Below are 24,282 nucleotides of genomic sequence, written 5' to 3'. Positions count from 1 at the left end.
TCACCTGATAGCCTGTTTATGTTTGCACCTTGGCCTTCACCTCCCCCAAACCAGAGCCTCATTCGTGCTATTTTCCCAGAAATGACATCTCTCCTGTGTTGGTGACTTGCATAGGGTGGAGAGTAAGTGTTAACCAAAGGGCACACTGCCAGCTAGTGCAGGATCAGCAGAGAGCCTGGGGTTCAAACACCAGATACCAAAACCCACTCATTCTCGTTCCTGCTCCATCTTGGCTCCTCTCTAGTGTGTCCCTCATCCCAACACTTCAATACTTAATTTTGTTTGGATTTTTGACAAGTGAACTCAAGTACTTCTTTACTTGTATTGTTGACTGTAAGTATGTGTATTTTAACTTGCTCTGCCTGCTGAATTATTTGGCATGCCCTGTCTTCTTTCTTTCTTCTAGAAGAGTCTTTATCCCTTCTTGTCTACTATCTCCTTCTCTGCTCCTTGGTCTCTGTGGCTTCATTTCATTTTGGATTTTGTTTCTTGATTATTTTAACGGACGTTCAAGTGGGATCAGAGAGAGATGGGTACATGGTCTGTTTTCCAGGTTCAAATGGAAGTCCCCAAGGCATGGGGCAGGGTGGTGGTTACCCTTACAAATGCTGTGCAGACCTGGGGAGACATCCACAAATGAGGGGTGTTCCATACGAGCCACAAGTGGGAAGGTGAGCGTCCGATCACATCTGTTCCCCTTTCCTCTAAACACAGACTCAAGAGAGCCATGGCGTGAGAGGGAACTGGACTGGGGGACATGGGAGCCTTCAGAGCCTGCCCTCAAGATTTCTTAATAGTCCACAAGTTACCAACAAGTAATGAGGGAGTTGGCTTTTGCTCATAGCCATGAGGAAGCAAAGGCTTGCAAGGCAGCCTTCTCAAGGCCAGAAGCTCAAGGGAGGCTGGGAGGAGAAAAACTGTCACACCAGGTCCGTTCATTGACTTCCTACTTTGCTTTCCAAGGTCTCCGAAGGCTGATATTCCAGCCCCACCTCTTCCTTGTTAGTAGCTAGGAGAGTAGATCTGTCTGCAGACACTCGAGGCACCAGGTAAGTGCTGTCCCTACAATCCTAAGGACGTTCCAATTTCAACTCTCTTCTTTGCCTTCTCTCCCTCAGTAGAGACCTTGAAGAAGAGAAGCCGTGACAAATGGAATCCAGATTCCCTGTGACGTATCACTAATGCCCCCAAATCCAAAGCAGGAAACCCGCGACAACACAGCACTGCTCATGCACCCCTTCACCTCTCCCCACTTTCCTCCCTCCCTCCCTTGTGCTTCTCCATTTAAAGGATTCGCTTCAGCAGCTCCCCAAATGCTCACACAGTGGCAAATAAATACACTTCTTCTTTGTCTCTGGCTACGGGTCCTTCCCTATAAAGGTTGCAGAGCCAATATTTTCTATTCCAAATGTCAAAGCAACTATGGACTTCCCTGAGGGGACATTTTTCCAAAGTCCATGAAATCAGGTTGGCAGGCCATGAGAGACACAACACAGCAGCTATACATATCCCTTAAAAAATCACAGAAATGGCACCCTCGGAGTGTGCCCCCTCCCTCCCCCGTTAGCAAATGCAAACAGCCTGACCAGGGTCCTGGGCTCATCTGGCTTGTTGGGCAGCAGATACAGCGGTTCCCTCATAGTCGAGACCGTGTTCCTCAAGCATCTGGTTAGTCTCCTCAAAGATTTTCAGAGCTATCTCTTTCCTTCCAAAGAAACAATTGGGTTTAAAACTCTTCTGTGGGAAAAACTTGCATACCCTTGCAGTGTTGCTCTCTGGAGACACCGAGCTCTCCATGCAAATGTAATCATGACAGCGGCTTTTCTACAAATATACCCCCTCTGTGGAGTTCCAAAGCACTGAACACACCGTGAGGTGCACTGTACAGTGGTTCAGATTGGGCGTAAGCTCTGGCAGCCTTCCAGCAATCCCTGCACTCATTCTTGTGGGGAAATAAGACCAGCTGGAGAAAGACAGGGAAACCAGAAGCTCTGGTGCTGCCCAAAGCCAGCCTAGGCTGTATGAGACTGTCAAAAGAAAGAAAGGAAGGAAGGAAGGGAGGGAGGGAGGGAGGGAGGGAGGGAGGACTATAACAAGAAAAAAAAGGAAAAGGGAGGGAAGGAGGGGAAGGGGAGGGAGGGAGGGCAACAGAGAAGAAAGTGAATTGTATTTTCATCGCTGCCTTCTCTTTTGGCCAGAGTCAAAGGTTTGGTTCTTGCACATCATCTCCATTCTCTAGTATTCTGAGGAAAAGAAGAGTAACCACATTGAAAGATACCACAGGGAGGGCCCCTGCCGCCGAGCTGTGTGGTTGGGGTAGAAGACCCCTGAGATGCCCCTTCCCACAACCACGTGGCACAAGCTAGGCATGAGAGACACTGAAGAGGCTTCCACCTGCAGCCACATGACTCAGGGAGGCTGGGCGCCATTATGATGAGCAAGTATACGAGCATATGGTGTGGAGATGGTGGGGGGAGCGCATCAGCTGTGATCTGTGGAGAGAGGTAGCACTAGGGACATGAGGGTGATGAGGGACAGCTTCACCTGTGCAGCCACCTAACGCCATGGAGATAGCCAGAGGTGCTGACACCAAGGGCCACGTCTGTGACCCTACAATAGTAGGGGTCTGAGTCAATGTCTGTGACCCATGTCAACATCAAAGACCATTGGCTATCTCCTGGTCTGGGCTGTTGCCTGGGGCCATGTTGATGTCCAAGGGCAGTGTAGAACTGGCCCTCCTCCAGCCTGGCTGTGGCACTCTGAAGAGCTGGCCCCACACCTCACACAGGTAGCGCAGTAGAGTGGGCTCTGAGAATGCCTGTGGTGAGCCGCCCAGAGGGCATGTCTGAAGAGCTGGCCCTGAAGGTCTGAGAGTAGATGAGCTGGTCCTGCCCCTCACCTGAGTGAAGTGGGAGAGCCGGCCCCGGCGGTTCAGGCCTGGAGATTGGACAGATTGACCAACTCAGCTACACCAGGCCCAGATCCAGGGCTTTGAGTTAATCCACCCCAACGTCTACTCCATCTAAAGACTGCTGGAGCATTTGAAGGTGCTGGCCCTGAAGAGCCGAAGCTGCAGGATACCCATGACATAGGACAACAGCAGGATATCTGAGAGGAGCCCCCGTGAGAATCCAGTATTGACAGTGTCGCAGAAGACTGGAGCCCGCATCAAGACCAATGACTCATTGCAATGAACATTGCAAGCAAAGCTGGGCAAAAAGGTAGACTGGGGGACATACTGCGATACACCTCAGCTTCCACAGTGAGATTTTTTTCTCTTTAATTTGCATTTTATGCTTTTTTTATTTTTATTACATTTACTTTTTTCTTTCTTTTGGGGGTTGCAAGGACTTAGGGTGGATGTGGAGGGATGGGGAGATGAGTAGGATTGGGAATCAAAGTGTTTTTAAAAAGAATCTATGGAGATTATCAGTTAGAATATAAGCTGCCTGCCTCACAGGTCTGCATGAAATGAAGAAATCATGGTGTTTGGGTGTCTCAGTACAGGGAGAAGGGCCCAGAGAGAGACGACCTAGATCACACTCATGGCAACTCTGTATTTTGCTGAAGGTGGGAAACCCTGCAGGTCTCTTTGGGCCAGTGAGTGACCTCACACTCTGCCTTTGCTCTTGACCTTCCTCCAGAACTTGGGTGTTCCTGAGAGCCTCCTTCTCAACTGGGACACTGCTCTGTTGTGGGACCGCTACAGGAGCTTTTGACCTCTGTCATGAGGGGAGCTCTGCACACGTTGGAGCCATTTCCCTGTCTCAACCACGATACCAGGGATTCTGTTCCATTCAGCTTCCTTGTCAGAACCAGCCTTTGGGAAATGCTCAACCTTGGAACTCTGCATTCAGAAGACTCACCCAACTGAACTTGGTTAGGAAGTAGGGAGTGACATTTTCACCCAGAGAGCGAGGATGCTTCCATTGGTGTTCTGGAGTATGTAACCTTTCATGGTCTCTGACCATTGTCTTTTCCAACCTGGCCTATACCTCACTTCTAATTAAGCTTGTCGGGGAAGATAGGACTAGGAATGTGCTTGATTATCGATTCTCCAACACATTTCCTCCTCTGCAGGCACATCCCCACATCCTGGAGATGGCTCCACCCATCTCTTCCTTTCCTAGACTGTAAGTAGCCACTCCCCCTTCTCATCCATGCCTAGGGTTCATCACTCTGGAGTAGGGAACCATCTCTTGTGGGTTTCCCTGCCCCTTGCTCACATCCTTGTAAAAAGTCTAATTTTTTTTTTTTGAAGTTTCTTCAAATTACCCAGTCAGGGTACACCATCTGTCTCCTGCTGGACACAGACTAGCACAGTTCATAGAATGAAATTTACCAAAGCAAAAGGCCTAGCCTACTGTAGAGAGTGAAATAAAATAAGGATGTTATTTATTTAACAGTCATAAAAATAAACATAGCCCAAGGACAAAATCCTGTTATATTTACCACATGTAAGAAAGCATAAGTGGTAACAAAAAATGTATCAATAATATGGGTTTTCTATACTTAGAAAGTCTATGGTTTCAAGTGTTGCAAGAGATATAAAAACTTGTAAAACTTAATCTTTCTTTTGAATTTCTAATAATAAAAACTTCAAAACATTGCATTCGGCAAAAGAGCATGGAAGGATATAGTTGCAACCCTAATAAACTTCAGTGAAATGGATGTAGGAAGTGGAGTAAAGTTATATGGAAACCAATGATGAAATCAAAGAAGTTAAATCTGTAAGGGAAACAGCAAAGAGAAGGATCACCACTGAGGGGGATGAAGCCACTGGATGTGGAGAGCTTTCCCTCACAGCACAGAGAAAATATCCAGAGGACCATGGGAAATCAGCTCAGATCGAGTGACGCTCCTAACAGGCCACATACAATATGAATATTCAAAAAATAAGGTTTGCCAATACAGCAGAAAAATTATTTAGAAGACATGATAAAAAAAAAAAAACTTGGTCATGTTAGGTCTTCAGTGTGTGTTGTAGGGGCTTGTGCTGTGGGATGGTCTTTCTGTATGTTGTGAATATCTTTGCTCTCATTGGTTGATAAATAAAGCTAATCTGGTCTATGACAAAGCAAGATAGAACCAGGGAGGAAATCCCAGCAGAGATACAGGAGAAGGACCGAGTCTGGGAGGTGTCACCCAGCCAAGGAAGCAAGACATATAAAAGATGAGGTAATAAGCCACAAACCACATGACAAAGCAGAGATTTAAAAATGGGTTAATTTAAATATAAGAGCCTACTAATAACAAACCTGAGCCATCACCAAGCATTATAAGCAATGTTAAGTCTCTGAATGGTTATTTGGGTAGGAGAGAAACCTCCATTTACATTTGGCACTCCAACATGGTACATGTACATCCACATACAGCCTGAGGAATCATAAAAAGGCTTTTAGACACACAAAAATGAGACAAGAACAGCTTCATAGTCCCTGCCACTTAAGTCCAAGAGTGACCGTTGGTCTGCACAGGCTCTCCCAATTCCTTGCTTGCCACATCCACGGGCACTCCTGATGCCTGTGTGGTTAAAGATGGCCTTGTTCCATTCCTGGAGTTCTAGAGAGTTAGTGTGGAGGGATGAACGCAAACAAGGCAGTTCACACCCTTCTGGGCCACTAAGATAATGACAACCACCACCTTTGTTCACGTTACATCAGCAGAAGGCAGCCACATGGCTCCATTGAATTCTAGGGGGTGCTGGCATACATCATCCCTGATGGAGGAAGGTCATTGGTTAAATAAAAAGAAACTGCTTGGCCCTCATTGGTTAGAAGATAGGTGGGAGGAGTAAACAGAACAGAACGCTGGGAGGAAGAGGAAGTGAGCTCAGATTCCACAGCTCTCCTCTTGGGAGCAGATGCCTCAGAAGAGATGCCATGCCTCGCTCCCGGGCAGACACACGCGATGAAGCTCCGACCCAGGATGGACATAGGCTAGAATCTTCCTGGTAAGACCGGTGCTCACAGATTATTAGAGATGGGTTGATTGGGATGTGAGACTTAGCCTGTAAGGGCTAGAGCTAAAGGGCCAAGCAGTGTTTAAATGAATACAGTTTGTGTGTTGTTATTTCGGAGCATAAGCTAGCCCAGCTGGCAGCCGGAGTGCCGGGGAGGCAGCCCCGCCGCTCCGCCTATTACTACACATCCCTACTTAGGTGATCATATGCCTAGTTATAATTGAATATTCAAAGCAGAGGACAAATTTAAATGGGAAAGAAATCAGCCCAGCACACCGCTGTAAAGGAAACCGGAAGGCTGAAAACAAACCCTATATATACAGGCCACCATCCTCTAAAGCGTCCTTCTGCACGACAAGGGGGAAACACTGATGTGCCTGTGAAAACGGGCAGAGGACATGCAAAACCATGTAAGCACAAACAAGGCTGTCTGTGTTTCCCGCCCCATGTTTCCTGTCCCATCAACAAGAAAAGTGAGCAGCATTGCTTACAATAAAAAGAAATTTAAGTTGAAACAGTTAATTAGCATCCTTTATCCGTGTGTTTATAAAACCTTTCTTTATGATCATTCCAACACCCACAGTGTGGTGACTCTGCTTTGATAGAGAGAACCAGGCTTTTCCCTTATGAAGTGCACAGGATTGGCTCATACAGGAACCGTGATGGTGCCCTTCTCACAGAAGCCCAAGTCTGTCTGAGGAATCTACCCAGAGAAAATAACATAAGCTATGTTTAAAGAGGCCTGTACAATTGTAGTCACTGTAGCAAAAAGTAAGCAGAAACAAAGTAACTGTCTGATAAGAAGAAAATAGGTGAATAAATTGTGTGTGGGGAATAAACGGTGGCAGCTTCCCTGTTCTTGTATCTCTTTAGAGCCCTGGGAAGTGCTTGAGCGATACAAACAAGAAAAACGCATTAGATAATTCCTTCACTCTTTTATATTTTTCATTCCCTAGAAGAGATGCCTGCTTTATTTCAGAGAGCATCATGTCCGCTGGGCCGTATCCCACGCAGACGGGGGCAGCTGGAAACATGTCCTGTCTTCCCTGCACCAGGATTCTCAGGGAAAGGAGGCCTGTCCCTGCTGCTCTGGGATAAATGGTGTGACTCCTTCTGAGAGAAGGCCCACGCGCTCTCAGATTCTCCCACTGGGCTTATGAAGCCAGCCCAGAGCTCACACAGGTGGCGAGTGAGATGTCTCAGGAGTCACCTTGCCAACTCAGTTATTTCGTGAAGTGCCCACACAGTTGGGGTGGTCTCCTCAGGTTCTGGTCTCCTTCTCCAAATCTCTCCCTCCCCCCCCTCAGGCTAATCTACCCTTGCCTGCACTGGCTTAAGGAGCTGTCATTGCTGAGGGTACTGCCCCTTACATGGCTCTTTGGGCTTGTTTTCTATTGGTGAGACCATGAAGTCACTCATACTCCAGACTTCAGTAGTAGGGCCTGTCTGTAAGCTAAATAATTCTCATTCGAGAACCATGTGTATTTTTCAGGAAAATATTAATCATACAGAGACTAGTGGAAAAGCATGGAAGGACCTTTTCATTTAAACATTTTGGCAAGTTCAAAAAAATCTAAGAATAGCCACACAAAAACATTGGAAAAATGTTTTGAAATTTTTTAAGAGGAACATGATGGCTCATACCTATAATTCCAGCACTGGGGAGGCTGAGGCAGGAGGATCACCATGAGTTTGAAGTCACCTGAGCTACAGAGTAGGACATTGTCTCAAAACACAAACAAAACCGTACAAATCAGCTCAAGTTGAATTGACAAAAGTGAGCGTTGTCACCGGCAGGGTCACCTCCGTGGGAGTGGGCGCCCAGGCGGACTTTCGGCTTTAGCAGACTATCTAACAGAGCTTCCCAAACAACATCTGATGTGATTGCCCATTCCTCCTTTCCATCTGTGGTCATGATCTCTGTTTCCCATAGCAATGCTGACATCTGCCTCATTACATTGGCCCCTCACAGGACTGGTCATGTCATTTTCAAGAGAATCTTTTTCTAAGTTTGTAATAGGCCTCCCCCAAAACAGTAATGGCCAAAAAGAGAGGGGGGGATTCAGACTCAGTGGCCACAAAGAGAAGTGAGGCGCATTGGAATCGCACCAGCTTTCGTCTTTGGGGATCGGAGGAGTGCAGCAGGGGTGATTCTGTTCCGAGATAGCATTTATGTTCAGCTGGGATGGAGCCAAACTGGGAAGGCGGGTCCGGGGTATTTTCACTTCACGCATTTGGCATTGCTATTAGTTATCAGTTTAGATGCCTGGGACAGTGTATGCCTCCTGTTCTCTCACAGAGAAAATGTTAACCACAGAAAAGGCATATCTGATGTTACAAATTATCTAGCTCGCTAGTCTCATTTCCCGTTTAGTATGCAATTATTTGTTTAGCTTCCCATAGCAAGTGCACTTTCAAGGGCATTTCAAGGAATATAAATGATATAAAAAGAAAACAGAGCCCCTGGAGAATGCATCTTACCTCTTCTTCCTTGTTTTTTGTATTCAGAAACAATATAGAAACATGCATATGTATGAATTAGCAAATCGGGTTAGCTAAGGAATTGGAAATTTCCGTCCAGCAGAACATTTGCTGTGCTCTGGAGGCTGTCACTGCAGGCTGGCTGGAAGAAGGCTGACAGCAAGACTGAGCTGGCATTCTGAGGACTTAGGCTGTTTAATAGTCTTTTTGGCTCCTCCTAAGGACATCTGTAGAACCCCTATCCGGCTCTTGTCCTCAGTACCTGAAATCCTGCTAACATTGCCCAAAATGTGAGCTAACAAGCTACAACAGAAATGCTACAGATTGGATGGGGATCCTGGAGGCTTGGGCAAAGCAGAATAAATCCTAAAAATAGCAAAGGAAGGCAGAGCTCAATGGAGAAATCAATCAATACCCAAAGATAAGGAAAGACCCATAAAGATAAACTTTAGACAAATCAGTAACAGCACAGAAACTGTATCTAAGCATGACCGGGTTCTGTAGACAAGAAACGACCCTTGTCCTTACCAGACATTCCCAGGCCCATGAGAAGCACACGGCAGAAAACAAACTCAACCCTTGGTGTTGTGGCACCAAAATGCAGTGTTCTTTCTTCCCGAGCCCTCATGAGTTGCTCCCAGTAGGGGGAAAAACACTGATCAATTTTGCAGACACCAAAATAGTAGGAAGCAGCAGCTAACAAGCTTCCGGGTGTCCCTGGGAAGCTGTTTGCTGCCCTTCTTAACTGCCTGAGTAGGTGAAAATGGGAGCACCTGCCCCAGCCTTGGCCTCTCTGCCCATCCCGGCTGGAACGCCCCCTGCTGGGCGTGCCCGGTGCCATTCTGCCCAGGGCCATCTTGCCATCTGCTTCCTCAGTTCCTAGTGTTGCCCAGAATTCATTTTGCCCTCATTATTGACTGATGATGCACCATGAGAGGTCGGGTCCACCTAGTGGTGAAGGAGATGCTGGGCACGTCCTCCTTACAAAGAGAGCTTGGAGCCAGGCACGGTTCACTCCCAGCTTCCCACTTGTGAACAGCGCAGCCACTGAAAACTCTTAGCTTTGGTTCATCCTCTTAAACATCAGGTGGCTAGTATTCACGGCTCAAGACTTGTGAGGAAGGAATCAGTAATTCACACAGGGATGCTTAACATGGTAAGTCATAAAGTAACTGTTCACACCGGCCATCTGTTCACCAATTGCACAAATAAGCAATTTTGAAATTTTTCAGTGTATATATTATTAGGTGGAGATGTAGGAGACTAAAAATAAGACAAGACTCTGGCCCTTAAAACCCTTCTACTCCAGCTGAAGAAAGAGACAAATAACTATTCCATAGAGTGATGACTCAGCATGTCCAGAAATTCATGAAATTGGGGTTTGAAAACTGAGGGCGGGGGGGGGGGGGAGGGAGGGAGGGAGGGAGAAACAAAGACAGAAGACAGAGACAGATCAGGGTAGAAAAGCTATTTGGAAATGATTGCTATGGTTTTTGAAAATTTTATGACAAACATAAGCTCAGAAAAATATAGAGTAAACAAGACCAACACATATCATCATCAGCTGTCGGGAGAGAAGGGGAAAATAAGCCCTAAGATCACCCAGAGAGAGAGAACACAAAGACGTTCCCAGGAGTGCAACAGCGAGGCTCTGACCCACCGCACAGAAGACTACCAGCAACATTCTTAAGCCGCTGAGAGAGTTTAAAACTGTCAGCTTAGGAGTCCATAAGCAGGGGAGATGGATATCGAAACTGAAGATGAAATAAAGATATTCTCATATAAAAAAGAAAATCTAAACTGTAAGAAACCTGGAGAGACTCTTCAGGAAGTTTGGGCCAGCTAAGTAATTAAAGAATAAATGAACATCAAGAAAGGGCATTTCTGGACCACTCACCGTGCCATTGAGGAACTTCTCTAGAAGATATTATCAGATAAAAACTAGACCTAAAAGAGAAAATGAACAACACAGGAAATGGTTAAACTGTGGGAACATATGATAAATTGTTTTCTTCTTTATTTTTAATAATTAAAACTTTATTATAAATAACTTGCAAGTAAAAATTATTCTATGTGCCTGGTGATAATGGTGCATGCCTTTAATCCCAGCACTCAGAGGCAGAAGCAGGAGGATCTCTGTGAGTTTGAGTCCATCCTGCTCTACACAGCAGTTCCAAGACAGCCAGGACTATACAGAGAAACTCTGTCTTGGAGAAAACCAACTCACGCAGCAAGATTATTCAGACCAAAGCCTATACAATACCACGGGATTCCGGAGCAAGCTCTGGGCTTCACCTTGAGTTTTCAACTTTCACTATCAATTTTATTTTTGTGCATTTGTCTACCGCATGCAAACACACACACACGCACACACACACACACACACACACAGTCAATGGCATAGTTAAAATGAAAGCAATTAGCTTTATATCCTCTTTATGAGCCACCTGTCCATTGCCTGGATTTCATCCTCTACAGCTAATATTAGCCCGCTGGTGTTGTTCCTGTCTCTGGGTCACACTGTAGCTTCAGGCTCATTGGTTTCCATGTGCACACACCTGTGCTGCTGTTACTGTTGGGGAAAAGTGCAGCCAACAGTGTACGGGAGTGTAGAAGAATCTTTATTACCCTGTTCAAAAATTGTCTTTTTGTTTTGTTTTGTTTGTTTTTTGAGACAGGGTTTCTTTGTGCAGCTTTGGAGCCTGTCCTGGCACTAGCTCTTGTAGACCAGGATGGCCTTGAACTCACAGAGGTTTGCCTGTGTCTGCCTCCTCCAAGTACTGGATTAAAGGCGTGTACCACCACCACTCAGCTTAATTGTCTAATTTTTAAAAGAAAATATTAAATACAGATAACAGCAGAGGACAAATAAAATCCTCATAGTCCTGTGGATATTTAAGATCTATTAAGAGGGAGTGGCTCAGTGGTTCAAAGCATTGGTGTTGTGGAATATTGTTTTAACCACGCAAAGATGTGTTACATTTGTTTATGCTGTGGAATATTACTTTTACTGTGAGATGGTGTGTTACATTTGTTTATGCTGTGGAATATTACTTTTACTGTGAGATGGTGTGTTACTTTTGTTTATGCTGTGGAATATTACTTTTACTGTGAGATGGTGTGTTACATTTGTTTATGCTGTGGAATATTACTTTTACTGTGAGATGGTGTGTTACATTTGTTTATGCTGTGGAATATTACTTTAACTGTGAGATGGTGTGTTACTTTTGTTTATGCTGTGGAATATTACTTTTACTGTGAGATGGTGTGTTACATTTGTTTATGCTGTGCTTGTTTAACGATGTAAGGATGTATGTTTAGTTATGTAAAGATGTGTTGCGCCTGTTTGGCTTTCCTTCCTAATTGGTCTAATAACGAGCTAAATGGCCAATAACAAGGCAGAGAAATGATAGACAGAGTGGACAGGCAGAGAAAATAAATAGGAAGAGAAATCAAGGCTTAAGGGGGAAGGAAGAACTAGAGGAGAAGGAGGAGAGACAGGGGGGCATGCCCAGGGCCGGAAAACAGGCGGCCACTATCCAGACAGCCATAGAGAGGCAGTGAAGGTAAGACACACAGAAGTAAGAAAGGAAAAATCCCTGAGGCAAAAGGTAGATAAAGAGAAATATTAAGTTAAAAGAGCTAGCGAGGAAAAAAACTAAGCTAGGCCAAGAATTCAAAACAAAAACAAGTCTTTGTGTCAGGATTCAGGAGCTGGGAGGTGGTCCAAGAGAAAAATCCTGACAGAACTCCTCGGTGCTCTTGCAGAGGACCTGGTTCCAACTCCCACGTGGCAGGTCCCACCCATCTATAACTCCAGTTTCAGGGGATCTTATCCCTTCTTCCGGCCTCCATGGGCACCAGGCATACATGTGGTGCACATACATATGTGTATGCAAACACTTATACACAAAACACTTTAAAAATAAATTTGAGCCAATTTTATGGTCTACAGAGTGAGTTCAGGGCAGCCAAGGCTACCCAAAGAAACCCTGTATCAAAAATCTAAAATAAATAATAAATAAAAATAAACCCTTAAATAATAATAAAGGAGAATTGGGAAAGCCTCGTGACAGTAAATCTGATGTTATATGGACAATAAACACATGTTTGAAAGACACAACCAACGGAGGATAAAACCAGAATAAGCTGCAAATGTGACTGTATCGCAGACATCACGTAGAGCTGTAAAACAAGTCATCCCTAGGTGGCTTTCCTTAGGTACTTCTCCTCTGCAAATATTTTAAAAATAAAAATCCCTCAGAAAAAAAAATCAAAAATCAAGGAATACTTCTTAGCTTATTTTATAAGTTTATTATAACCATGATCCTTAAAAATGACTGTTATTACCAGAAAAGAAAATTAATGACCATAATTCTAAGAAAATATTAGTAAATGGAACCCAGCAATCTTCAAAAATACCACATAATAAAGAGGTTTAGCATGAAAAGTTGGCTTAACATTCAAAAAACCATCAACGTAATTCACCCCATTAAGAGACTAAAGAAGAACAGCCAAGCGGTCATCAGGAGGTACAAAGAAATAATTTGACATAATTCAACCTCATTCATGATCAAAACTCAGGGAAGGAAGAACAGAAAAGGGTTCTTCAGCTTAATAGAGGGGCATCTATAAAAAACACACAGCAATTTGAGGGGGAAGATGAATATTTTCTCTGTAAGATCAACAAGATTGTTCCCACAAAAGCTACTCCACAATACACGGGCAGGAGCAGAGAGCCAGCAGGAATGTCAAAGCAGAATGGCAGTCTCGAGAGACAGGATGGCGTCTCCACAAAGGCAACAGCAGATGTATCGAGTCTCAGAAAGCCACACACAAAGCACAAAGCTACAGAGATAAGTTTAAGCATTATCAGTTTACAAGGACAACATTAAAATATTTATTGCGTTTCTATATGGTAGTTAAAAGTAGATTCTTTTTTTTTTTCGAGACAGGATTTCTCTGTATAGCTTTGAAGCCTGTCCTGGAACTAGCTCCTGTAGCCCAGGCTGGCCTCGAACTCACAAAGATCCAAAGATCCGCCTGCCTCTGCCTCCTGAGTGCTAGGATTAAGGGCGTGCGCCACCACCGCCCTGCTAAAAGTGGATCTTAAGAGCACTCCTAAGAACAGCATTCACATACTTCATCTACGACCAAGGTTAAGACAGGTCAGCACACGAAAACTACCAAATACTGAGAAAAATTCAAGATATGTAAAAAGACGTGCCATGTTCAAGGACAGTAGGTTTTAATATTGTTAAGATATTACAGGCTGAATTTTGTGTTCCCAGAGCTAGTGAGATGAGATTTACTCTCCAGTACCGTTGGGTAGCACAGTATCTGGAAATAGGGACTTTCAGAGGTGAATGGGGTAAATGAAATCACAAGGGTAGACGATACTTGACCAGTGTCTTTATAAAAACATCCTTTAAGACAGGAGACACGGTCAGAGACTCAAGAGAAACCTGGGTACACAACCACACAGGAGCCATGGCAACGCAAGGAGAGCGGCTTCGGGAGACAGCAAACCTGATGACACCTCAGCCTTGAACTTCCAGGCTCCAGAGATGCGGGTGAATTCCTTTTGGTGGTGTTGTGGTATAGGAACACTTAGCTAGTTAAACACAGATTTTAACTCTTTCTGAGCCGACTGGTCTATAAATACAGTGTTATTATTATAATAAAAATAGTCAAGCAAGGATTTGGTAGAAACTTATCCTAAAATGTTTATGGCAAGATAAGAAATTAATCATTGAATTGAATAAGCAATTTCCTAGATTTGCAGTTAGAATCATCATCTAGCCACCGAGGTAGAGTAGACAAAGGGGTGAAATTAACAAAACAGGGAACACACGACTACACCTACATATATATCAGCTGATTATATGAAGACACTCATGAATTCACAGAGAAATATCATTTTAATAAATGGCTCAAGAACACATAGATGATCATATATTTTTAAAACTTCAACTCCTACCTTACACCATGCACGAAGCCAGTTTAAGAGGTATTGTAGACACAACCATAGAAGTTAAAGCTTTAAGGCTTCTGGAAGAAAACATAAGGAAACGTTTTCTTGAATTTAGGTGAGCAACCATTTCTAAGTGAGACATTAATAAGAATTCACCAGCAATTGTATGTGTCATGTGGTTGTACGTCTCCATGTTCATGTGAGTGTGCACACCCAATACCTTCCACTCCCTGTATGACTCTAGAGCTAGGATTTGGTGACTTCAGTGACTGCCTTCCTCCCCAGGAGCCCCACCAATGGTCATTGCTGACCCCTGTCCAATCTGCTCAGCATAAGGGTCTAACTGGCTGGAAGTTCCGGGTCATGCTCCTCTCCCTTCCTCATATGGCCTTCCCTACCTCACGGGTGTTGTAGGAGCTGTGGGCTGCATTCCTGCTACCCAGCTCGGCCGCCTGGCTAGCTTATGCCCCGAAATAACAATACACAAACTGTATTCTTTTAAACACTGCTTGGCCCACTAGCTCTAGCCTCTTATGGGCTAATTCTCATATTTTGCCTAACCCATTTTTAGTAATCTGTGTAGCACCAGTCTTACCGGGAAAGATTCAGCATGTCTGACCTGGCGGTTTGCTTCATCGCGTCTGCCTGGGAGAGGGGAGCATGGCATCTGTCTGAGGCATCTTACCTCACTTCCTCCTCCTCCCAGCATTCTGTTCTGTTTACTCCACCCACCTATGTTCTAAGCTATGAGGCCAAGCAGCTTCTTTATTACTTAACCAATGAAATCAACAGATTGATATATGACACTCCCACATCACACGGGTAGAGTCAGTTTGAACTCCCGCTCTTCTGCCAGGTCACTTTATTTTTGGTGTCCCATTGGTTCTTCTCTGCCCATGGACATTGTCTTTCTTAGAAAGATCGCTTCTCTATGCCTTACCATCAGTTACTGATTTGCCACGATTCCACCAAATACAATTACAAAAGAGACCCCGTGTAAGGACCAAGCCAAGCAGGACCCAAACTCACAAAAATTGGACTTTGACAAAGCACCTCAAACTACTGTCCCTTGCTCTGTCCCTCGCTTAGCATTTCTCTGAGATGTAAGCAGAGGACGGCGCCTTGCTGACGCAGGTGGATCAGAAGATAGACTTTCTGGGCCCATCCCTAGCATCTCATCCCACATCCGTGTGTAGTTCCTGCGCTCAGCATGCAAACAGCTTGTGCCTGTTTCTATGGAACATGGTTGCTTTCCCTCTGATGCTGTCTCTGTTGAAACCTGAGAGGCTGACATATCTGCTTAATTCTTACCTGGCAGGAGTTGAAATTTGAATGGTAACGGGAGCTCTGGCAGATGAAGACAGCTGACAAGAGTTTGTACTTGACTATCCCAGATTCCCGCCCTCCTGAATAATAATATAACCAGTTGGTTGCCTCCTCTTCTCTGCCGTTATAATGTTGAATTCAAGTGTCAGTCTGACCTTCCTGTTTATTGGGCAAGAACTCAATTAATTTGCGTCCAGGCTCATTTAATTGTTTGTAATTCGCATTTGACCTGTGTTTGGTTCCTGATCTCTGGTTACACTTTTGCATGGAAATTTCCATCTCAGAAGAGATGCATCATGGGAGCTGGCAGACAACCACTCGCCCCTGATTCTGGATGGGATTTCTGCTCTCACAGAGCTGCTGAATTCCTTTGAATGGATCTCAATGGTAGGTTCGGGGAAACTGCTTTCTCAAAGACAAGTTAAAAATTGTATAGATCCTGGTAGTCTCTTGCATACTATTTTAATTCATGAAGGAAGATCTGTGGTGTGGTAGAAAGAACCCAGACTTAAGGGCTCTGCTGTTAGGAGCACTTGCTGTTGCAGAAGACCCAAGCTCTGCTCCTGGAACCCAGATGACACCCAAGCACCAGACACTCCTGGTCCAGAGGATCTGATGCCTTCTTCTTACCTCCATAGGAACCCAATACATGAGGTATACACACATAGAGACTTACATGTATACACATACATAAAATAAAAATAAATCTTAAAGCAGACAAAAAAATCTCCAATGCAATGCATACCCTAGGCTTCAAGCGAGCATCTGTTCAGTGAGCAACCATCCTGCATTCTCCCCATATGGAGCTGGGGGATTCCTGTGGGAATTCCTGGGGGAAACTGTCTTCTAGTTTGTAACACCAACAGGCTAGAAAAACAGGCTAGAAAACATGAGTTCTTGAGATCCTGACAGGGCTGCTAAATTCCATCTCCCCTATACCGATGTTTCAAAATGTTCCTCAGGCAGCGTAGACACACTGAAACTAAGCAGACAACAATATCTTCATTGGTCCTACACTTTGTAAATCCTGTCCCATTCCGTCTTCAGTGTTTTGAGCTCTTCATTGCCATTGTTCAACATATAGTTGAAATCGGAAAGGTAATTCTAAAAACTAAGCCATAAGTACATCACTTATCTAAGCTCACAAAAATTGATCCGAGGTCAATTCATCAAGAGATAAGCATCATATATATGTATGTAAGACAAAGTATACACATACACACACACACACACACACACACACACACACACACACACACATTTGGAGAGAGATCTTCCAAATACCTAAAATAAAGCATGGAGAAATGAGGCCAAGAAGAGATCCATGATGAGAGCAGGAAAATTTCACTCTTCTCTCTCCATGACCGAAGAAATAAACAGAAACTCACTAGGGTTACAGGTTTTGTGGAGTTGAATTCTCACTGTCCTTTATCCTCCTTTTGCTTGGCTCCCTTTTGCTCCCCATGACTTTCCTGAGTCAGTCAACACACTGTACGCTGTATGAGAGGATAGTCCTGCTCCTAAGGGCGAGTGAAGCGGCCTCCAGACAGAAATGCAGACACACAAGACTGCAGGATAACTGGGAAGAAGGGTCTGTGTGTTCTCTAACAATAACTCAAGCACACAGCCTCAACACACTGACCTCAACCCTTCCCCTACACGGAGACCTGCAGGTAGTGTCCTGTCTTTGTAGTCAATCTCCAAACGTACTTGGGTTGAGTAAGTTATTCTGCAACCAAGATGTATCACTGAATGTGTACACACGGTTCCCTCTGCAGGCCGAATCTTCAAGAAATCTCCCACATTCAAAAACACATACTCGACTCTTCTCTCGAGACCTGATGTTTCAGTTACTTCCACGTATTGGGATGAATATGTCAACATCAAGTAAATTAAGACAATTACTGCTGTAAATTAGGGAACTGACCAACAGGCAGTATTTACCAACTCAGAAGTTCTGCAAAGAGAAGTATGGTCCCCCTCCCACCTTACTGGGATGTCTTGCTTATGTGATTTGCTTTGCAAACCGTGTTTCTATTCATCACTCAGCCATGAAGCTGCAAAGGTGTGGCAGCTCTCCTGCTGCTTGGCTGTTCTTCAGCTCAGGTCTCCCATGCCTCCGAGCCACCTCTCAGAGGGTACCTCTGGGTTGCCATGTGTAGAGGGAACAACACAAACTTCAATATCTGTTAATCATTCTGATTGCCATTCATGATTAGTCTACAATCAGAGCATGTGGACTGTGGAAACAACAGCCTCTCAGGCAAGCTATACCATAGATTAATGTTCAAATTGCATCGTAAGACCTTTGCTCCTGGAATCGTGAGGGCAACATCAACTTTGGTCAAGCAAGAATTTGATTTATCCTTGTCTGTGGATCCCAAAGTGCATTCAGAGGAATTGGCAGAGGCAGTAAAACCCAGTGCTCACAGATGGATGTGTAAGCCCTCTACCCCGTTCACAATGAACTTCCTTGCTTTTGTGACAGAATTCACACCTTCCTGTCATGTGGGGGGGGGGGGGGCGTCTAGGGAGTGACTGAGGGATGCAGATCTATAGGGTTAAAAGCCATCAAAGCCTGGGACCACTTGCTATGTGGCCCTCAGCAAGCCTGATAGGATTTGTCACTGCCTTAGTATAATTTGAGGGTGTTGACACAAGGCGTCCTGACCACTCAGAGAGGAGCACTGTAATTTCAACCTCTTAGCCATGTGAGTATAAAACAGTGGGATAGGGTAGGGTTGTTAATTGTTTCAGGGGCTATAATTTTAAAAAGCAGAGTGCTATTGTGGGGATAGAATATAAAATCTGTAGTTTAAGTTCAGGGGCTAGAAAGCTGGCTCACTGGTCAAGAACACTTACTGCACTTCCAGAGGACCTGAGTTTGGTTTCAAGCCTGTAACTCCAGCTCCAAGGAACCAGACACCATCTCTGACCTCTTGCAGACACTTTTATTTGCACACACACACACACACACACACACACACAGTTAAAATAAATAAATCTTCAAATGTAGATCCATCTTTTTCATGCTGGCTGTGAGGACAGCCAGTGTAAATTATACTCTCGAAATCCGAATTCATTCTTTCTAACCTAAAATAATAAGATTGATGAAAGGATTACCTGTAACATGCAGGCAAGGCTCCTGAGATCTGAGAACTATATGTGACCAACAGAAGCTATTGGCTCTCAAGCCAGCAGAACTGGAGCGCCCCCGAGATAGCTCGGTAGACAAGGTACTGTGCACAATCCGCAGACTGCAGTTCAGATCCTGGCGCCCACCTGAAATTCAGCGCACATCTATAGACTTAGTCCTGGGGATGGAGATCAGAAGATCCTGGGAGCTTGCTCGGGAAGTTGGACATGCGGAAATAGCAAAATCCAGGTTCAGTGAGGAAACTTGGGGGGAGAGCAGTTTAAACAAGAAGAAACTGCTGTCAGTCTTTGGCCTCTGTGTGCACACACAAGCACACTCCCCTGCACACACATGTACACACATACACACACGCTTGACATGCAGTCCCAGCCTTTGGCCTCTGCATGCACACACACATGTACACACATACACACACGCTTGACATGCAGTCCCAGCCTTTGGCCTCTGCATGCACACACACATGTACACACATACACACACGCTTGACATGCAGTCCCAGCCTTTGGCCTCTGCATGCATACACACAAGCATACTCATCTGTACATACATGTACATGTATGCATACACACACACTTGAAACACAGGCCCAGAACCCAGTTTTATTGTCATTCATATATGCTCCCTAATCACCGTGTGTGTGTGTGTGTGAGAGAGAGAGAGAGAGAGAGAGAGAGAGAGAGAGAGAGAGAGAGAACAAACTCAAACCTAGGGTCAAAATCCAGAGAATCACCAATTACACTGTCAGATCTGACCTGGATCATTTGTTTCTTCATTCGTTCTTTGAAACCACAGCAACTATGTGGTCCGTGCAAAACTCCTTCTCTGACCTTCCACCTACGGAGCATCATGGTCCCAAAGCACCACCAGCCCACCGTTTGTGAGGCAGAGACACTTTAACCAGTAGAAGCCATGAAGGGTCTTATAGGTGTTAAGATGAGCAAATCTTTTCCTACGTACATCCCTTGTACTGCTTTCTTCAAACACGGACCACTAATACATGAAAACTTGAAATGCAGTCCCCAAGCCTGCTACCTGCTCCCTGTCACTGTGTGTGTAAGTAATTGAGAGTGGCTTAGTTAGGCGCCCTGGATTCTGGGAGTTAGGGAAATTATGCATAGATCTGCCATTAACACTAATGGGGGGTTACATGCACAGACCCTCCACATGCCGAGAAGAGAACAGACTTTTCTCGTTCATACATAATAGATCTGTGGGAAAATTAGCATGGACGCTTTTAGGAGCTGAACTGGAAGCTGTACCTTTTGTGGGAAATATGTAAATCAGCAGAGAGGAGACACTGAAGGACAAGTGTGGTAATGCACTCCTTTCTGTAGCCTGGCCAGCTTTGCTCCTGCGTAAAGCAGCTCTCGGCTTGTCTCCGCACAGGCTTCCGGCGCCTTCATCTCCCTGGTTCATTACCAAATTTCCCTGGACACAGCTTACTTTGCAAAAATTGTCCTGCCCTCCCCCCCACCCCCCCGGGAACAGAGAGGTGGGGCAGTGTACTCATCAGTGACAAGGACTGAGGTGAACACTTCCCTCAGAAGCGACGCTTTTTCTTGACAATATTATTAAATTGCCTTATGATTTAAACAGAACAAAGAAATAAGGTTTCCTTGTGAGAGTGGCCACTTCGTGAGGGTACTGGAGTCACCTCCGAAGATCACAGAAGTCCCTAAAATGCAGGACAGACTGACAGGAAGAAAAAGCCCTGACTTTATCTTGTAGATTTATGTCAGCTCAGTGAAGAAAGAAACTGTCTTTCCTACTCTCTATACCCTGTGTCTCCAGATCCTGTCCCACCAGCTTACTTAGCCTGAGGTTTGAGAGGTTGAGAGTTTCACTCCTGGCCAGTGTTGTGACAGAAAGGTGACCTCCAGGCTATGGAAATAGCTTGGTTGGTGATGTTTTTGCCACCCAGAGTTCAGTCTCTGGAATCAACACGGAAAGCTGGGTGTGGTGGCAGATGCCCGAAATCTCAGCGCTGGGGACATTGACACCGTGGGTCCCTAGACTCACCAGCCAGTCAGCCTTGCCTCAACAGCAAGTCCCATGTCCTCGAGAGAAGTTGATGGCTCCTAAGGAACAGCCTCCGAGGCTGGACTCTGTCCTTCACAGTCCTGCGTCACATATATGTGCACATGCGTTCACATGTACCCTCTCACACACATGAACACTTACTTACACACAGGTATACATCTCTAACCCTCACTGGCCAGCCTAATCTAATTGTCAATCCTTAGGTCCCTGTGAGACACATGTGTATACACACAGGCAGGAACACACATGCATGCACACACACATGTATACACACATACACACACATGCAGTCTGATTTCAGTGGCTTTCTGAAAAATGCTGATCATCTTGTTACAGGCACTCCTGTGATTCTTACAGAGAGCATCCCTTCAATCTCCAACTCCTCACCGTGTTGTAAAAATAGTTCATTCAGCTTTTAGGGTCACGCCAACCTGGCTGATGTCCAAGCTCTGTCATTGTGGCCTTAGGATTAAAGTCTGTCATGCTTGCGCGGCAGGCATGTAGTGGTCGGAGCCATCGCTCCCTCTGTCCTTTGGTTTCCTCATCTATGGACCAGACGCTCCAAGGCCTGAATGCGCAGGCGCCCGAGAGTCTTGCTAACAGTGTTTGGCACTTGACACTTGACAACGGCCGTCGTTAGCGGTTCTTTAAATTATCTGTTTCCCTGAAATGTGATCACTTCGTGGCATCTAGTCACGGCTGCACTGCGCAGAGCTCCCTAATCTTAGCTTCACTGATTTGTCACGTGAAATTGTGGATGAAACAAATTGTAATGATGGCAGAAGCTCACCTGGAGCCCCGGAGCCGTGCTGGTGCGTTCTCACTTGCCTACGAATTGGAGATGCCTCCTAGGTGACCAAGTCAAATGCCTGGGACCTGGGGCTCAAATAAGCAATGGGCAGAGGAGCTGGGCGACTGCCTGACATCTCCAGTTTCCTTTCATGCTGCGGCTGACTTTCGCTTCAGTGGGAATTACGTGCAGTAGGCTCTCTCTCTCTCTCTCTCTCTCTCTCTCTCTCTCTCTCTCACACACACACACACACACACACACATGCATACAGTCTTGTAGCCAAGAATAGACACTTTTTATTATGTGTTCTTTATGGTGGGAGTTTATAAAATTTTATCAGTTTATGAAAATTGTTATGAAATCTTGGGAAATTAACAGGAAAATCAGAGGAGAGTTCTCGTATTGAACATTGGCAAAACACCAGTGAAAGTGTTCTTCTGGGTAAAATGAGTCATAAAAGTTGTCAAATGGAAAATGGGCTGACTGGAATTTATTCTCAGTTTTACAATCAAGCTTAATCAAAGGTTATAGCTGTGAGGGCTTTCATGACAACATATGTATATGTTTAAGCTGCATTGGTCGCAGAATTACGCCAGATCTAACTGATGTAAATGTAAATTTATTCAGTGGAAACCCCACTACCTTAGCACACTTATTTGCATGCACAATACCAGTTCAACCTTTCTCCATTTTTTCTAAACTTCTTTAACTCTCTCCTTCCGAGTGCTGTCATTCAGAATAAATATCAACACCAGCACACTCAACATAATTGAGTTTTTTAAAGCTACATAAAAGATATATTTTTTGATAGCTTTATAAAATATTAACTTCTATATTATGTAACTGGCAGGTGTACGTTTTGATCGTGGTTGACCCCTAAGGTTTCTTTCTTTGTAGCTAATGGGCAGATGGATTTTCTGTGTTCCCACATTGCTAGTTTGGTCCTAATGAAGTGGTTGCTTTGAGGTCTGTCATTTGTCCCTTTTGTTCCTCTCCATGGCTGCTTTAGGGAAATGACTCTGGCAAAGACTGGGATCACTCCGTATCAGGAGTCCAGTGAAGCAGGAGCTGGTGGCCCCAGCTGTCCATCTGGTGGCTATGACTCAGAGAGTGGAACGAGGGCCCCGGTCAGTGTTGCTGGACCACAGCAGTTTAGGATGCTTGAGTGTTTGCACATAACACCGTGCTATCGCATTCTTGTGGGATTTCGGGATGGTTATCACATTTGTCAGATTGTGGGAGAGGCATATGAGGGGCAAAGTTGGAGCCAGGATGGGGAGTCTGGCAAAGTCTGAGCTGTAACCCTACATCCCACAGATGCCTGGGTCTGACGGAAGGCTTCTTAATCTATCCTTGTTACAAAGCCGGCTGTTGGGCGCGTGTCTGTAACATGTGGTGTATGATGGGATAGTGTCTGCTGTTAGGCTCCAAGTTGGCCACAGCAATGCATTCAGGCAGTGAGACCCCGTCTTGTGTCCTCAGACTCACTGCACCTTGCCCACTAATGCTGATTTCCTAGTACTAACACCAGCATCCATCCTTTCGCTATGAAGACGCTGAGAGTCTACGTAGACGTGGTCAGTTCAATGCATTCTCTCCACAGACTGAACTTCCTGGAAAAACTACTGGGTTAGAAGTCAAAGCCTTAATGGCATTTACAAAGAATGGAACAACCTGTGACAATAATGTATGTCCTGAGTTTGAGGCAATGCATTTAAAGTTGAACGTGGTTCCTCAACAGGAGAGAGGATTTCTCAATTCTTGGACAACCAATGTCTCAGGCGTATTTCTAGCTAGCTCCTATATCTTAAATTATTATTATTTTTTTTGGTTTTTCGAGACAGGGTTTCTCTGTGGCTTTGGAGCCTGTCCTGGAACTAGCTCTGTAGACCAGGCTGGTCTCGAACTCACAGAGATCCGCCTGCCTCTGCCTCCCAAGTGCTGGGATTAAAGGCGTGCGCCACCATCGCCGGGCTCTATATCTTAAATTAACCCATTTCTATCAATGTATGTATCACCACAAGGCTGGGCTTACCAGTAGGCATCTTTCTCCTCCGGCAGCTACATGGTGTCTCTCTGACTCTGCCTACTTTCTCTCTATAGCTCTGTTTGGATTTCCTTCCTGGCTTTACTCTATTAAGCCATTGGCTGAAGCAGCTTCTTTAATGACCCATAGTAATAGAAAATATTCATAGCATACAGAGGGGAATCCCACAACAATTCAAGAATTCCACTCCATATAACTTGGCAAGCACAGCCTCAAAGCCAAGATTAATGGCTCTTGTTTTGTTTTGTACGATCACACAGTCTGTATTTATCTCCTGTTTCTCTGACTTCTCCTTCTCTACTGTAGGCTTTATTGTCCTCAGAGTGAGAGTGTGCCCTGTTTTCATGCATGTGTTTCTAGCCTCAGTTAGTATCTGATGTTGGGGGAGACACATCAGTTCTGAATGGGTGGCTGAATAACTGAGGTGGAGGGGGGGGCCTTAGGGAAGGAGATGGAGGTCAGTGGGGTTACTAGGATCATGGGAAACTCCTTCATATGACTCTAG

Source organism: Microtus oregoni, unplaced genomic scaffold (assembly GCF_018167655.1).
Source record: "Microtus oregoni isolate MIOR12 unplaced genomic scaffold, Mior012 000072F_ref0000427, whole genome shotgun sequence".
Lineage (NCBI taxonomy): Eukaryota > Metazoa > Chordata > Mammalia > Rodentia > Cricetidae > Microtus > Microtus oregoni.
This window is presented reverse-complemented; position numbering follows the sequence as displayed.